The sequence below is a fragment of the Lactuca virosa genome, chromosome 8, assembly GCF_052849685.1.
Source record: "Lactuca virosa cultivar CGN04683 chromosome 8, Lactuca_virosa_CGN04683_v6, whole genome shotgun sequence".
Lineage (NCBI taxonomy): Eukaryota > Viridiplantae > Streptophyta > Magnoliopsida > Asterales > Asteraceae > Lactuca > Lactuca virosa.
Genome location: NC_136433.1, coordinates 57,299,970 through 57,317,728, shown reverse-complemented (window position 1 = coordinate 57,317,728; position 17,759 = coordinate 57,299,970). Strand labels below are relative to the sequence as shown.

The following is a 17,759-nucleotide window of genomic DNA, read 5'->3' as shown; positions in this document are numbered from 1 at the left end:
AAAACTCCAAACTCATACATACACTTGAAAAATTAAAAACGCATAACATGATGTTAATCCTTGTCTCAACATTAGAGGAACACCATAAAAATATGTTGAAAAGCTACTACAAAATCTTCAATGTTCAATATCCCCAATCTTCTTGAGTCTTGACAATTAAATGAAGTGATTTCTCCATATGGTTGATGTTTAAGAATTTCCATCCAGATCTTGGATCAATGACTTTCAGGTTCTTTCTTCTTTTTCCTAGCCCTCATGCTCGCTGCCTTCATCCTCAATGTTAAATATCCCCAATCTTCTTGAGTCTTGACAATTAAATGAAGTGATTTCTCCAGATGGTTGATGTTTAAGAATTTCCATCCAGATCTTGGATCAATGACTTTCAGGTTCTTTCTTCTTTTTCCTAGCCCTCATGCTCGCTGCCTTCATCTCCATAGCCAAATCCGACTGCCTTTCATCCTACTCCGATTACTTAAACCTAAAAGTAACAAAGTGGATTCAACCAAAGAGCTTGAAGAAGAATCAAAGTGTGGTTAACCCCAAATGACTTTTAGGTTCTTTCTTCTTTTTCTTCTTGTTCTTCCCACGTTTAACCCCAAATGAAAGATGATCATCGTCGCTATTTTTACCAAACTTCCCATCTTTCTTGAACCCATTTTTCTCGAAATTAAGATCAATGGTAATAAAATTAAAACCGGGCTTTGAGTTAACTCCTTTGTTAAACCCACCGTTGATCCCAAAATCACCGGTCTAGTTTTGATTAGTCGACCCGACTTTAAAGTCAAAGTTAAAACCATTAAAATCGGAGTTGGATGAACTGGAGTGGTTGGTGTTAATGGTGTTTGAGTTGGTGAAGTGACCGCCGACATGGATGTCGAAGTTTCGGCGTTCTTTTTCGGGGCGTTTGGAGGCGTATGAGGTGGCTCCAGATGGAGTCGTTAAGGGAGAGGCTGAAAAGATTGTTGCTTTGAACACGAAGTTGATCACTGTACTGCCAAAAAAGACGATTGATTGTTGTTTTCCATGGTTTAAGATAGCTGATTTCTTGATACCCAAGTGGGAAAGATGATGAATTCAACGAAAAGAAGTGAGATCTGGAGGAAAATGCGAAGTGGGTATTGGTTTATATGTATAATAGGGAAAAGGAAAGGGGACAAGTTTCCAGGAAATGAAGGTGATTATGTGTAGCTTTGTCAAAGGTGAAATAAATAAAAGAAAACTTCATAAAAGGTCCTTGGATAGTTAAATGACGGAAATATCCTTCGTTTAACGGTAGAAAGCTAACGGAGTTAATAAAAAGGACCAAACATCAAAAGTTTTGAAAGCGCAGGGACCATTTATGAGGTTTTTAAACCACGGGGACTAAACTTCAGATTTTGGGTAACCATAGGGACCATTTATGATGTTTTTTCTTGATTGTACATGAAAATGTTGAAAATGTACTGACTTAGTTTAAAAACACATAATCGTAGACAAAGGAAAGCTTCATTGATTTTGACATGGAAATGATATGATCATAAACAACATGATCCATAATATTATTGATCCAAAACCTATTATAAATTAAAATCTATACAAAAATCAAACATGATCCTAGACGATATGATCCAAAATATTATAATATAAAACTTATTTAGATTTCACACTTTATTTTACAAAATTTCAAGATTTGGTTAAAAATGATATGATTCAAAACTATTTATAAATCAATTTTGTAAAAATTATAATTTAGTTAGAAATGCTGAAATGATATGATTCAGACTATTATGATCCAAAATAATATTATTCATAAAATAATAATTTAAAATGTTTAATATCCTTAATTTTTATGACTTAGATTGTTATAATTCAAATTAGATTGTTATCATTCAAATTGTCATGGGCCTTAATATATTATGATTAAAAAATTTCTTATGATTCAAAATTGCTATTAATCATTAATCTATTATGATTAAAAAAATTCTTATGATCCTTATGAATCGAATCCGTTTAAATTCAACAACAAAATAGGGACTAAAAGTTAAATGCAAGCAACTTTTTTTCTCACATAAATTACAAAATTCGAACATAACGGTGTACATACTTACATGATTTAAAAAAAAAAAGTTAAGAATGACATTTTAAGAACTAATAATCATTTTAAGGTTAAAAGTTTCATATACTCAAAAGAACACCATATCGATAATTAAACATATAAATTCACAAAAGTTGTGGATATACATTTCAATTTCTATACAAATTCATGACATCAATCATTCAATTTTTTTACTCTTCTCTACAGACCATCGTTCGATTTGCATGTGAGGTGTTTGAGGAAATGCATCAAAGACTAAAAAGCGGTTCAACTTTTATTATCATCAGACCATTATGAATCAAAGATATCTAAAACTAACTTCTTTAGCATCTACAATACAACTTCAACTATGATCCTATACTCTTTTGTAGATCTTTCTTGTAACGCTCGAAAAATCGTTACCTCATTAGCAAGAAATCAAATTAAAAATGAAATGTCATTAGCAGTAAACAAATGAAAGGAAGTTATAGTACTCCTTGAGACGATTCCGTGGATATAAAGAACATAAAAACAGAGTGCATATGAGGAAGATATGACCATTTTAAAAGTAAGCTGCTATTTTAGATAATGACACATGGCATTCACCAAGACTTAATACTTGGTGCTTGGAATGACACGATGTGGCGTTGGGCAAATAGCCCTTTGAGTCTTCCATAAATGAAAGGAAGTTCTAGTACTCTTCGAGACCATTCCGTAGATATAACGAAGAGTAAATTACACGAATCGTCCCTCATGCAGGTGCCAAAATGCACGTTTAGTCCCTATTTTCAAAAATTAACTCGGACCGTCTCTCGTATTGTTAAAAGTTGCACGGTACATCCCTCGTTAGTTTAAATTTACACGTTTCATCCCTTTTGATACATAAAAAAGACTATAATGTCCTTTTTCTTTTCTTTTTCATTTATTTTGAACATTTTTAATTATTAAAATTATTTTAATTATTTGCTCTGATTATTTTTAATTACTAAAAATTATTTTAGTTATTTTTCTATTTTGTGGAATAAGAACTAACCACCACCACCACCGGTAATCTACGCCACCACCAGAAAATGGAGCACCACCACCACTTCTCACCGGAAAATGTAGCACCACCGCTACCCCTCACTTCACCCAACCCACTCCTTCGTTAATGTTAACATGTTTCACCAAAAATAACTACAAACCATCACCTCATTCACCAAACCAACAACATATACTCAACCCACCATCAAAACAAGCACATTTACTGTTAACACCACCACCATCCACCATCGGAAAACCCACCTGCAAAACAAGAATGAATAATTAGGGTAAATTAGGAAGTAAGAGTCAGGGAGATGGAAAATCTGATTTGATACAAAACTGATTGAAAGCAAATGATTTAGGGATCTTAAATTGAAAGCAAACCTTATTCACTGAACCTGCAAATCTGATTCATTACAGAGGGGGATGGAAAAAGGGGGTTGTAAGTCTGCACTTCGTTCGATCGGTGAACCACCATTGCCAACTGTGAGCCGCCATCGTCACCGGTGCGCTGCCATCGTCGCATCATCTAGGGTTCACATCATTGTGTTATCGCAGAGGAGGACTATCAATGGAGACGATTTGGGTTCGATCCGACCTGCTTCTCCGATCTCAATGTCCCTCTTATCTGATCTTGCGTGATGGACTTGTACCTGGTTCGATGACCTGATTTCGGTGTGGACAGAAGGAAAAAAGGGGAAATGGAAGAGGAAGGGTGGGTTGAGTTGTGGTGGGTAATGGTTTGATAGCATCGCAGGAGTGGCCGAAGAGACGAAGATGTCCTGAAGTCGTTGAAGTCGGCGATGATACTGGTGGAGGTGGAGATGACAGAAGAAGAAATGGTGGAAGAGGACGGCGTGCTTAGGGTTTAAGGATCTTTATTTAATATCTTTGATAAAAGAAAATAAATAATTATTTTCATAATAAACAAATCAATAAATTATTAATAAATAAAAAATAAATCAAAAAAGAAATAATAAGGGTAAAATTGTCTTTTTATGTCTCGAGGGATGAAGCGTATATGTTTTAATGTAACGAGGGACGGTTCGAGTTAATTTTTGAAAATAGGGACTGGACATGTATTTTGGCACCTGCACGAGGGACGACTCGTGTAATTTACTCTATAAAGAACATAAAAAACGGAGTTCGTATGAGAAAATTACGACCTTTTTAAAAATATGTTGCTATTTCAGAGAATGGCATGTTGCATTCATCACGACTTGGTGCTTGGAATGCCATCACGTGGCATCGGCCAAATAGCCCTATAAATTTGAGTCTTCCATCATTCTCGCGTACATGTTTGGCAAGGGTGTTGGTCGATCGAGAAGTGATGTACGGGGTACGAGAGTACGTGTAACGAGGAATGTTAAGCACATAAGGCATACACATTCATTGCATTATTTATGTTGTTTTTCAATATTTTGACATAATCATAGAACGAGGGTCAAGACCCAAGTTAGACTGTCGGATTATAATAAAGTGCTATTACCGACCCAACAACATAATTAGATTATTAATCCGATCAGTAAAAACTAAAAAATATAAACCTCAGATTATGGGTTGAAGTGACGAGAGTTATTGAACTAACAGTTTAAAGAGTAAAGCCATTTAGTGATTATATGACGAGACTCGATGAGGCGGGTAACAAATGACTACCAGATTCGGTTAATAGTCAAACAAAGCAATATCGTATCAAGTTCGTACAAGTTCTAAGGAACTTGTTATATTATCTGAATAGGTTCGTGTAACATCCAATTTTTCAACCCAAAATTTTCATTTTTAACCTCATAATAAAACATGTTTCATAAAACCCATCACAAGAAAACCATAAGGTCAAAATACAAATCCATATAAAATTATCAGAGTATCCCAAAATACCCAGCAACAAAATCTCCAAGCGAATGTATATAATAAAGCCTTCACTTTCCCGCGTTTCTCAGAAGTACCTGAAACACATTTAATCAAAAACTGTAAGGACAAAGTTTAGCGACTTCCCCAAAAATATCACATATAGCACAACACATAAAACAACTATGAATATCAGCAACCCTGGAGACTACCCGAAGTTTTAGTGGGCAACAACACCCTTTGTAGGTTATCAGCAACCCTGGAGCCTACCCATAGTCTTAACACATATAAACAACACAAACACAGTAATAACACTTAGACCCAGTTGATCGTCAAATACATATACATCTATTCTACTATACATGTAAGAATAAGTGAGGAGACTCACCTTACACTAATGACTGATAAAACTCACACCCGAATTGCTGGAACTAGATTCCGCATAATTACATACACCGATTAACCTTAATTAATAATTAGGATATTTCTCTCACATACTATTAGGCCCAAGACAATCCATTTTATACTTAGAGTAAAAGACCATTTTACCCCTCATAAAACCCTCACCATCCACTTCATACTCAAATGGTCAAATTCCATAAAAGTCAACAAAAGTCAACCTTGGTCAATACGCTCGGCATACTCAACTCTACGCTGGGTGTAGAGCGCAACACCAGAAAAGGGCTCGCATCTCGCTGGGCTGGGGGTAGCCAAGCATATGCTTAGTGTACGTAAGTTGTTATCAAGATCTCCATGCAAAAAGTCTTAATCCTTAAGACATCCATTCCAATCACAGATCTGGCCCCTAAAAAACGTCTTAATCCATAAGGTCTCTGACTTTAAGCCTTTGCATGGCTACAAGGAGCTAAAATCCAAAACCCATAACTTTTACTTCATAAACCCCCCCCCCCCCAACAACTCTTGCATGGAAGAAAGGAAATGGCTAAGCTATCATTTTTATGACTCAAGACATCTTAGAATGTCTGAAATGATGACTTAACATATTTGGACTACTCCATACTCACAAAGATCCATGCAAGCTTTAGGACAAAAAGGACCAAAATGCAAGACTAAACAAGATCTATTTAAACAAGCTCCAAGATTTGAACTATATACCTTGAAAATGTGCACAAGAGGATGAAGTTTATGGATCTACAAACCAGAGTGCACCACCACCTCTTGAATGATCTTCTTCCTAGCACCAAACACTCAAGATTCACTTTCTAAGCTTCAAATCTCTCATACACAAGCTAGGGTTTCGTTTTAGGGTTTAGACGGAATGGAGGCTGGATGAGGGAATGTCCAAAGGATGGAAAAGGTGATTAAATAGGGGTCACATCGTAGAATTTAGGGTTTGGAAGCAACATGAGTATGCTCGGCGTATGCCTATGTATGCCCAGCGTACTCACATTTTGAACTGTCCCAAAATTTGGTTGACTTACGCCCTGTGTACCCCTTGTACACCCAGCGTAAGGAACTGATCTGAAAACTTAAGAATAGAGAACTCCATCTGCCCTTCCAAGAAGTTGAAAACAAAGTACATGTAAAATTAGTTGTGTATCTTGACTTGGTTTATCTTACAGGTTCTTTTTTTTTAATTTTATTTAACTATTGAGTGCTTTCTATTTCCTTAGTTTGATTATACTTCTAATTATACTTCATCTATTCAGGAATAATTAAGTCAAAGATGCTTCCATGGATCCAATCAAAGAGGCTTTACCAATTTATGTCAATATCAAGGTTTTATATGATGTGTTATTTTATAATTATTCCATGCCTTCAGTTGATTGGTGTTGAATCTTTACTAATTTTACATTTTATAACAGGACATTCAAGTTTGGATTCTTATGTTGCTTGTTGGTTTGGACTGAATTGATCAAAATCGATTCAGACTCTCAATAACTTCAAAAGAGCATTTAGTGATACTTTCAAGTGGTGGACAAGGGTTTGCAGTGGCTGGCTCATAACTGCACTGCAAAGTTCAGCACACTATTGGATGAACAATGTGAAGGTATAAATCCAATTTTACCTTATTGCCCATTTGTATTCATTTATGTTCTCATTGACAATGTAAGACACAACTGAGTGATGCTAAACATCTGTATATTTTGTTGTGATTTCTTAATTCTTTTTAGCTATGGTGGAGATACTGAATCTTGTTTTACTCCAAGTGTACTGAGAAATAGCAGATTACTTTAAGTTCTTAATCCAGGTATGATCTATTAAACATCTTTATACCTTGTTGTGTGTTATTAATTCTTTTTGTATGTATTATTTTTATTTATTCTCTAGGCGTTTTACTTTCAAAAATCTTCCAGTTGTATCAACATACTTCTCTTTAAAATGTCAACCTAATAGAAGCATTGCACTTTATTATTAAGACATCTTACATTAAAAAAGCATTACATTTTATTCTTATCAAGGCATTTTACTTTAAAAATCTACCAAGTATAGCATTGTAGTTTTCTTTGAAAAAGCAATCCAAATAAAGCATTGTGGCGTGACCATGGAGACGGACGGAGACACTGCATTTGATTGGTTCCCTCATATTTCTCTCTTTATCTCTTTCTTCTTTTTGAACTTTCACTACCTAATCATCGGTGCATAGCATTTCCATAACTTGGTGGGTTGGTTGTGGAATAGTAAAATATCCACGTGGCATCACCTTTATTCACAAACCACGCGTGGTAGGCCTGGCAATTCGTGTATTCGTGTCAGGAAAACGTGTCAGCCACGAATTTGACACGATATGTGTAACACCGTGAATTTTTCATATAAAATTTTCATTTGGAATTACAAAATCCTCATAACACGTTTCACAGAATCTCATTTATTTAATTCACAAATCACATCACTATAATTGTTTGATTAAAATCCAGGATCCTCAAATTATAACTCTTTCACTGATGTATACAATCAAGCCGGTACATTCCCGTGATCCTGAGGAAAACCTGAAACACATAACACATAACACGGTAAGCACGAAGCTTAGTGAGTCCCCCAAAATACCACACACATCTCATTAGCCACTCGAGGCTAACTCGAAATGACCCTCCAGTCAATGTGTTCCAGTGGAGACCCTCCGGTCCCACAACTCGGGTGGACCCTCCGGTCCTAACTCAGCAAAGCATAATCACAATCATAGCATAATCACAAAGCATGATGTATAATAAATAGCACATAACTCAACGTAAGCACATATAACAACATTTACACTAAATAACATAACAGCATAAGTCACAAAGACAGTATGTACAATAATCATTATCACAGAATAACAATGATCAGGTTCTGAAGTTATGCAAAATAGTTATTAGACTTATCCAAGTGGGAGACTGTTGGATTAGTGTCTAAGTCCATAACTATTTTGGTATGTACTTGACCCGATTATGAGCATGGTCATTTTGGGTTGCCTTCACCATAGCAATATGTAGGATGAATTAACGAGAGAAAGGTTTAATTATGATTTATTAATATATTATAAGACTAATATATTAAAAGAGAAATCATAATGTTTAATTAATATTAGTCAAGAATTAATTAAGAATTAATTTTGTGACTAAAAGAGATTAATTAAATTAAGGAGACTGATATTGTAATTATAAGATAGTTACAAAGTTGGGCTTAGGATCCATTGGATGGCAATGGACGAATTCTATATGGAGGACCATAAAGAAATCGTCCAAGGGCCTTCTGGAATGGTCCATTGGACTGCTTAGGGCTTAAGCAGTCAGATTAGGGTTTCCTAGTTGCAAACCCTAATAGCCTACATGTATATATAGGACCCCTATGCCCCAAAAACGTGGCTAAGAGTCCCTCTAGGGTTTCCAGCCGTTTTTGGTGCCTCCTCTCTCCTCCCTCTTCATCCAAGTTGCTTAGTGGTGTTTGTGACTCCATTAGAGGTGCAACACTTGAGGCACTAAGCTTTCTGAAGTCAATCAAAGCAAGGATTGATTGTTATTGCTATATATAATAATCAAAGGTAATTACTAAACCCTTATTTCAGTTCTTATTTGATAGATCTAGGGTTTGTAAGTCTTGGATTCATTGCATGTACAATAGAGAAACCTAGATCCAAACATTAGGGTTTGTATGAGCACATAGGATTGTTCTTATGCATAAAATCTATCATAATAAACTATCCCCCGTATTTATTTATTTATTGCTTTTAGATTGTGGATTGTGTGTAACTCAATAGGCCTATGTATTTATTAAGAGCGTAACTAATTTGTTGTTTTAGTGGGCATATCTTTAAAACATACATTTTTTTTAACGACAAATCTAATCTACTACTTAATTCCACCTATGTTCATGACGGGACTTAAACTTTCAATCTCAAGGAGGAAAGGCAACACCTGATACCGTTGGGTTAGAAACCCTTTGGTCTTCACACATACATCGTATAAAAAGATTTAAAACCATGCAATAAGTGTTCGGCATACAAGCGCGGAGCTTATTAAGGGCCAGCCCCCCCCCCCCCCCCCTTTTTTTTTTTGCTTAGAAGTAGTAGTAGCCCACTAATTTTTATGAATATTAGACCCAACCCTCCCCCCCCCCCCCCACACGCACACACACACACAAAAATATTAATTGCTCTTTTCTAAAGTTGCTTTAAATAAAGGACCAAAACACACATGAGTGCTGACTTATTTGTCTTGTTGGTTATATGATATAGTTGCATTAGTTTGAAGATTCACTTAATAATGCAAAGAAGAAAAACAAGTTAAGCTGTAACGGATTCAACTGATTCAACTGATGCCGTACACTTTCTTATTCACTTTACAAAGCGCATTCGGTTTACAAAACGCAGATAATTAAACTTTTTGGTTTCAAGCAACCAAATCTCCTACATTTAGGATTAGACATTTAGTGTATATGACCAATCCTGGAACACAGATGATCTACACACATAAAGAAGTAATGTTTAAGAAGGCGAGATACCAATGAGCGCCTTTGAATCCACTCAGAAAGTTTCAGATACACTATTGTGGAAATGGAATGTCAGAAAGATCCTCTCTATAAGGAGCATTTGTCAACTCTGGTCTTCTATCAGCATCATTTCCACTTTCCATGCTATCTTGAGCAATAGGGTCACCTTTTGATGGCTCAATATATGTAACCACAACATCCTTACGCAACATAAGGTAGATCACTGAGAGAACATAAGCAGCCATGACCGGAAAAACTAATATTGCAATAAACACATTAGCCACTTTTGGCCAAGTGCTATGGATTAGCCAATCGACAAATGCAGTGCTCAAGTAGTAGATGTTGATGCCAATTATTCCAAGTCCTAGTGCCCATGAGAAGAGAATGATCTGTAGAAGAAAAATAATCATATTATAAATGAATTTCAGGTATACTTGATTTACGAAATTGAAACTCACAAATATTGAGTTCTTGTGAGGTCCCATTTTGGTACTTGAGCTACTGAACTTGAGTAGTGGAATGAGTGCAAATGGAAGTTCAAATGACAGTATCATCTGCAAAAGATCCATACTTACATTAAAGTCCAGTTTCAATGAATCATGAATATGCTTACCTATAGAATGAAACTTTAAAGATGGAGTCACATACAGATGCTATTATAATTAGTCTTCCTTCTCCAGAAGGCCCCCCAATTATTGACACTATTAGACTCGGTGTTATGGCGATGCACCTAGTTACCAAGTTCCTGAGCCATTTCCTCATTTTTAAGTCCAAGAAACCCTAAAATAACAAATAGTACATGCTTAGTGTTAACCTTGATTATTAACAGCAGAAAGTTATAATAGGCAAACCCAATAAAGACCTCTTTTAACCTACCGACATAATGAATTGTCCAGCATAAGTGCCTGTGATTGCTGAACTCTGACCAGAAGCTAGCAGTGCAATTGCATAAAGAGTAGAGCCGGACTTTCCCAAAACATTCTGTGTAGTAAAAACCGGGGTTAATTATGAGAAGTTTTGTGAATGTTGTTGGTATAGAAGTTATAAATTTGACATCTTATAAGCTCATACTTTTAGAAGAAATGAAGCTGAGTTAAGGTTGAGATCGTTGCAACGATCCATTTCTTCACTTGGTAGGTTTTTTTCTGAGCAAACAGTGCCAGAAACAGCGATCATTGAGACGTTGATCAAGAATGCTACAAAGAGCGCAATGCCACTCTCTATCAAGAAGTATCTGCATGCATCCTGTAATTCAAAACATCATCATGAATAAGAACTCGAGTTGGTATCTTTCGAGTAAGAACAAGAGCCGAATGGAGAAACAAGTTATGCCTATTAAAAAAAGTGAACTTAATGTTAATAAACCAAAGTAGATTTAGGGAATATAAATATATGAGAAATAGGTTTTTATTTTTTATTTTTTGGGAGTGGGATCTTACGGCATGACAAGGGCACCAAGTAGAGCAATGGCATCACCAGTGGCGCCTTGACCACTAAGTTTAGGAATGAACATTCCCTATAGCAAATCACCAGCTGGTGGCTTCACATAGCTCATTTCTCCAAAGAAACAACCAGCCATCAGAAAAACTAGAATAGCTATCAATATTTCAAGCTTCCTCACCTATGGATATATGAAACCAACATTCCATGTGTTTTCATATTAGGAAACACCAACTATGAAAACATCAAAAGAAAACGAATCATGATTGAAGTTCTTACACCATATTTTTGGAGGCCAAGAAGGAGGAGGGTGCTGAGACCAGTGAGAGAACTCCAACCCAAACTGGAATCTTGAATAAGATATTCAGTGCAAAAGCTGTTCCGATCACTGCAAACATCAAAAGAAAATGAATCAAAATATTATTAAAAAAAAGTTAAATCGTATGTTCACATCAGTTTCATGGATATGCATGATTAAAATTAGTACCTTCGGGAATATCTGCTGCAATGACTGCAACCTCGGCTAGCAGCCATAGGCAATACTTGACAAAGATAGGGTATTCAGCCTTACACAACTCTGATAAATGTTTCCCTGAATAACAGAATAACTAAAGTTTAGATATTTATAATTATTTCTGGATATATATATAAATTCATAGGTCTAGTTCAGTGAATGTCTTACCAGTGCTTACACCAAGATTGGCAGCCAGAGATTGAATAACAAGTGCAAAGATTAGCCCGATCAAAATCACCCAAAGTAGCTGAAAATAATGGTGATTTTTTTGAACTACAACTATGGTGTTTCATGGAGAAAACGTTTACCTCGTATCTATGGTTGGCTCCTGCCTGTAAATCGGTTTCCACTGCATAAAAAACATTGATAAGTTTACAATGATTAAGATATATAAGTTACAATGAGAATATGAGATATTGAGAAATCAGAACTTACTGTTGCCAGGATCGAGATAAGCCAATGACACTAGGAAACCAGGTCCAACAAAGGAGAGAAAACTTTTCCATCCAGGTTTCTGCATATTATATGGTTATCAAATTAATCAAACTGTTATTAAACAAATAGAAACTTCAAACATATGGTTAGATATCAATCTTGAAATTAACGTTTGTGAGGGTGGAAAGAGAGAGAGAGAGAGAGAGAGAGAGAGAGAGAGAGAGAGAGAGAGAGAGAGAGAGAGAGAGAGAGAGATCACCTGATCATGGTCGATATCTTTATGATCATCAAAGTCTTTGGAGTTGAGAACAGAAAGATCAACAGCTGAAACACGATTGCTCCCTCCTGTAACTCGTGGTTCATGCTGCAGACTTGCCATCTCTGTCTCTGTCTTTGTCTCTGTGGGAATGGAGAATCTATATATGTGAAGAATCTCAGTATGAACAGATTTGATGGTAAAGGATTGGATTGAGTATGCTACTTATACTAGAGTTCTGCACATCACTCATGGCTACTAGAGTTCTAGTTCAAAATGTTGCTTTCAGATTTTGAGCATGTCCATGCCGTTTGCATTACAAAATGATGCATGGCTGCTGGAGTTCAAATTCTAAAGGTTGCTTTCAGTTTGTGGGCATGTCCATGCCGTTTGAATTATAAAAGGATTCTGAGCTTCTCCCTAACCCCCTTCTACCATGAGACTGAGACACCTCTTCAGCTCTTGTATTTTTGCGCCTCTACCTTTTGTCCTTTATCTACGTCTTTATCCACTCTATCACCATCATCATAAAGGTACCCACATCGCTCCATCTCTCTCGCTCTCAACCCCTAATCCCCACTGGAAGGAAAATTTGTGTCATCTCTTATCTCTATCACCGCCTGCTGCTCTGTGCTTCGTGTCTCTGAGGCTCAGGAGGGAAGAGGCGACAGAGCCTATGCTCCTTCATGTAGATTTTCTCGATATGTACTTCAAACTAATCATTCTCAATATTTTTATTTACCTATAACAAAATTGACACTTCACGAATTTACCAGAAAGTTGAAGACAGTATTTGCAGACAGAGAACTCGAAAAGGCAATGGCCCCACCATGCATAGAGCTCGCAAAGCTTTTCTCAGTAGCTGTAGATTTTCCAAAAACCCGTGTCCCCGCAGAAATCCCTGCAAATCTTCGTGTCAAAGAGTACCCTGATTTCATGGAAAAATCCAACAAAACAACGTACGAATCATATAACGTGATTGGGAAACTCTTTCGTGAGGTCAAAGACATCGCCCCACAAAACAGCCAGGTCAACCCGTTCACGCGTGACGTGGCGAGACAAACGTACGATGTTGACTTGGAAGTCAGCGGGTTTGAGTACTATGTTGATGAAGCTTTTGATTTTAAAACTGAGTATGATTACAAATTGGGTAATTTGATGGATTATTATGGGATTAAAACCGAGGCTGAATTGTTGAGTGGGAGTATTATGAAAATGTCGAGGTCGTTTGATGGGAGGAATGGTTTGGCTGTGAAGTCTTTGAGAAAGGAAGCGAGGAATTGGTTTTGGAAGGGTAGAGGCAATGTGGATGTTGGAGATGATGATGTGTATGCGAAAGCATCTGCATGGTATCATGTGACATATCATCCGGATTATTGGGGTAAATATAATGAGGATATGAAAACACGTGATCATTTTTTGAGTTTTCCTTGGTGTGTGCATGATAAGCTTATTGAGATTAAGAGAAGCAAGGGGAGGGTTAGAAGAAATGTTGATACTGATTGGCTTCAACAGCAGTTTAGCACTGCTTTAAATCTGATATGATTGAAGTTGTGTGAAGTCACTATAGTTGTCTTTGTTGTTTCTTGTTGGATTTAGTTTGAGTTGATGTAAATATTGTGGTTTTTGATTATTGTGTTTCTTGTAGGGTTTGATGTAAATATTATCAATGTTGATATATTTTTGAGATATGTAAGTAGTATCTTAATCTACTATATATACGTACACATAGATTATATGGAGTTGAACATAGATTATATGGAGTTGAACAAGAGGTGATAAAAAAAAAGTAATCGGTTTCTACTAATGCTTACCTAGATCCTTGTAGGATTGATGAAAATAATTTGACATCATGACTATAACTTTGGACTTTAGTGACTTTATTAGTTCTTAGGTATATTAGGTGGAATGTGTAGTTTTATTTGAAGTAAAGTGTTTGACAAAAGAAATATAAAGTCTTTTGGTTTGAAATTAATAAGATTTGGAATCCAGTTCCGCCGCATTTCCATGTTAAAGTTTATTTTTCTATTTGATTCAAGTTTTTAAAATGAATTGGAATCCTAAATGATTTTGACTTTTCATTAAACTAGGGAAACGAAATTCCAAAAACAGGAGGAGGGAATTAAAATCCAATTCAATAAGGAATGTTGATGATTACCATATAACATTTTTTATTTTTATCGTTATATATCAAAACAATATTATGTACTAAAATTAACAGGTCCTTGTTTTCTCTACTTTCTCTGACGACCATGTCACCTGTTGACGTCATCCCAAGATTGTTCCGACGAAATCTTCAAATGTGAGACTCTCCCTCCCCTCCCCCCCCCCCCTCCTCTCATTGTTGCCTTTGTTGTGTGTTCAATATTTAAAATGCTATTATCATACTTGTAAAACGGTTGTTTGTTGTGCTCTATTGTAAAACCTTTTCTTCATGTGTAAAACAATTATCGGACGTGTAAAATAGTTCTATGGAAATTAGATTTGTTGTGTTCTATTGAAAATCAAACTTTGGTATTCTTTTTTAATTTATGTTAAATTTAAACTACACTCAATTTTTAAATGACACCTTACGTATCACAATATCCACCATTTAATTATTTTTTACACTCTCAATTTGATATGAATTTGATTGTAGAAAAAACATCATAAATGGTCCCTGTGGTTTTTCAAAATCTGAAGTTTAGTCCCTGTAGTTTAAAAACGTCATAGATGGTCCCTGCGCTTTCAAAACTTTTGATGTTTGGTCCTTTTTATTAACTCCGTTAGCTTTCTACCGTTAAACGAAGGGCATTTCCGTCATTTAACTATCCAATGACCTTTTATGAAGTTTTCTTTTATTTATTTATTTTCTTTAAATAAATTTAATAACCAAGGGTCTCTCTCTCTCTCTCTCTCTCTCTCTCTCTCTCTCTCTCTCTCTCTCTCTCTCTCTCTCTCTCTCTCTCTCTCTCTCCAACACGACCAAAAATAGCACCGCCCACCCCCATCATCTTCCTCCCCCACCCTTCATCAACAACTAAAACTCCAAACTCATACATACACTTGAAAAATTAAAAACGCATAACATGATGTTAATCCTTGTCTCAACATTAGAGGAACACCATAAAAATATGTTGAAAAGCTACTACAAAATCTTCAATGTTCAATATCCCCAATCTTCTTGAGTCTTGACAATTAAATGAAGTGATTTCTCCATATGGTTGATGTTTAAGAATTTCCATCCAGATCTTGGATCAATGACTTTCAGGTTCTTTCTTCTTTTTCCTAGCCCTCATGCTCGCTGCCTTCATCCTCAATGTTAAATATCCCCAATCTTCTTGAGTCTTGACAATTAAATGAAGTGATTTCTCCAGATGGTTGATGTTTAAGAATTTCCATCCAGATCTTGGATCAATGACTTTCAGGTTCTTTCTTCTTTTTCCTAGCCCTCATGCTCGCTGCCTTCATCTCCATAGCCAAATCCGACTGCCTTTCATCCTACTCCGATTACTTAAACCTAAAAGTAACAAAGTGGATTCAACCAAAGAGCTTGAAGAAGAATCAAAGTGTGGTTAACCCCAAATGACTTTTAGGTTCTTTCTTCTTTTTCTTCTTGTTCTTCCCACGTTTAACCCCAAATGAAAGATGATCATCGTCGCTATTTTTACCAAACTTCCCATCTTTCTTGAACCCATTTTTCTCGAAATTAAGATCAATGGTAATAAAATTAAAACCGGGCTTTGAGTTAACTCCTTTGTTAAACCCACCGTTGATCCCAAAATCACCGGTCTAGTTTTGATTAGTCGACCCGACTTTAAAGTCAAAGTTAAAACCATTAAAATCGGAGTTGGATGAACTGGAGTGGTTGGTGTTAATGGTGTTTGAGTTGGTGAAGTGACCGCCGACATGGATGTCGAAGTTTCGGCGTTCTTTTTCGGGGCGTTTGGAGGCGTATGAGGTGGCTCCAGATGGAGTCGTTAAGGGAGAGGCTGAAAAGATTGTTGCTTTGAACACGAAGTTGATCACTGTACTGCCAAAAAAGACGATTGATTGTTGTTTTCCATGGTTTAAGATAGCTGATTTCTTGATACCCAAGTGGGAAAGATGATGAATTCAACGAAAAGAAGTGAGATCTGGAGGAAAATGCGAAGTGGGTATTGGTTTATATGTATAATAGGGAAAAGGAAAGGGGACAAGTTTCCAGGAAATGAAGGTGATTACGTGTAGCTTTGTCAAAGGTGAAATAAATAAAAGAAAACTTCATAAAAGGTCCTTGGATAGTTAAATGACGGAAATATCCTTCGTTTAACGGTAGAAAGCTAACGGAGTTAATAAAAAGGACCAAACATCAAAAGTTTTGAAAGCGCAGGGACCATTTATGAGGTTTTTAAACCACGGGGACTAAACTTCAGATTTTGGGTAACCATAGGGACCATTTATGATGTTTTTTCTTGATTGTACATGAAAATGTTGAAAATGTACTGACTTAGTTTAAAAACACATAATCGTAGACAAAGGAAAGCTTCATTGATTTTGACATGGAAATGATATGATCATAAACAACATGATCCATAATATTATTGATCCAAAACCTATTATAAATTAAAATCTATACAAAAATCAAACATGATCCTAGACGATATGATCCAAAATATTATAATATAAAACTTATTTAGATTTCACACTTTATTTTACAAAATTTCAAGATTTGGTTAAAAATGATATGATTCAAAACTATTTATAAATCAATTTTGTAAAAATTATAATTTAGTTAGAAATGCTGAAATGATATGATTCAGACTATTATGATCCAAAATAATATTATTCATAAAATAATAATTTAAAATGTTTAATATCCTTAATTTTTATGACTTAGATTGTTATAATTCAAATTAGATTGTTATCATTCAAATTGTCATGGGCCTTAATATATTATGATTAAAAAATTTCTTATGATTCAAAATTGCTATTAATCATTAATCTATTATGATTAAAAAAATTCTTATGATCCTTATGAATCGAATCCGTTTAAATTCAACAACAAAATAGGGACTAAAAGTTAAATGCAAGCAACTTTTTTTCTCACATAAATTACAAAATTCGAACATAACGGTGTACATACTTACATGATTTAAAAAAAAAAGTTAAGAATGACATTTTAAGAACTAATAATCATTTTAAGGTTAAAAGTTTCATATACTCAAAAGAACACCATATCGATAATTAAACATATAAATTCACAAAAGTTGTGGATATACATTTCAATTTCTATACAAATT

The 17,759-nt window shown here is 35.5% G+C and overlaps 2 pseudogenes; one reads left to right on the top strand and one right to left on the bottom strand.

Annotated features, from left to right (window-relative positions):
- Window positions 1–9,668: 9,668 nt before the first annotated feature.
- Window positions 9,669–12,691, bottom strand: LOC145132825 (metal transporter Nramp7.2-like; annotated as a pseudogene).
- Window positions 12,692–12,949: 258 nt separating this feature from the next.
- LOC145133452 (putative RNA-dependent RNA polymerase 1 pseudogene) lies at window positions 12,950–14,189 on the top strand (annotated as a pseudogene).
- Window positions 14,190–17,759: the final 3,570 nt, after the last annotated feature.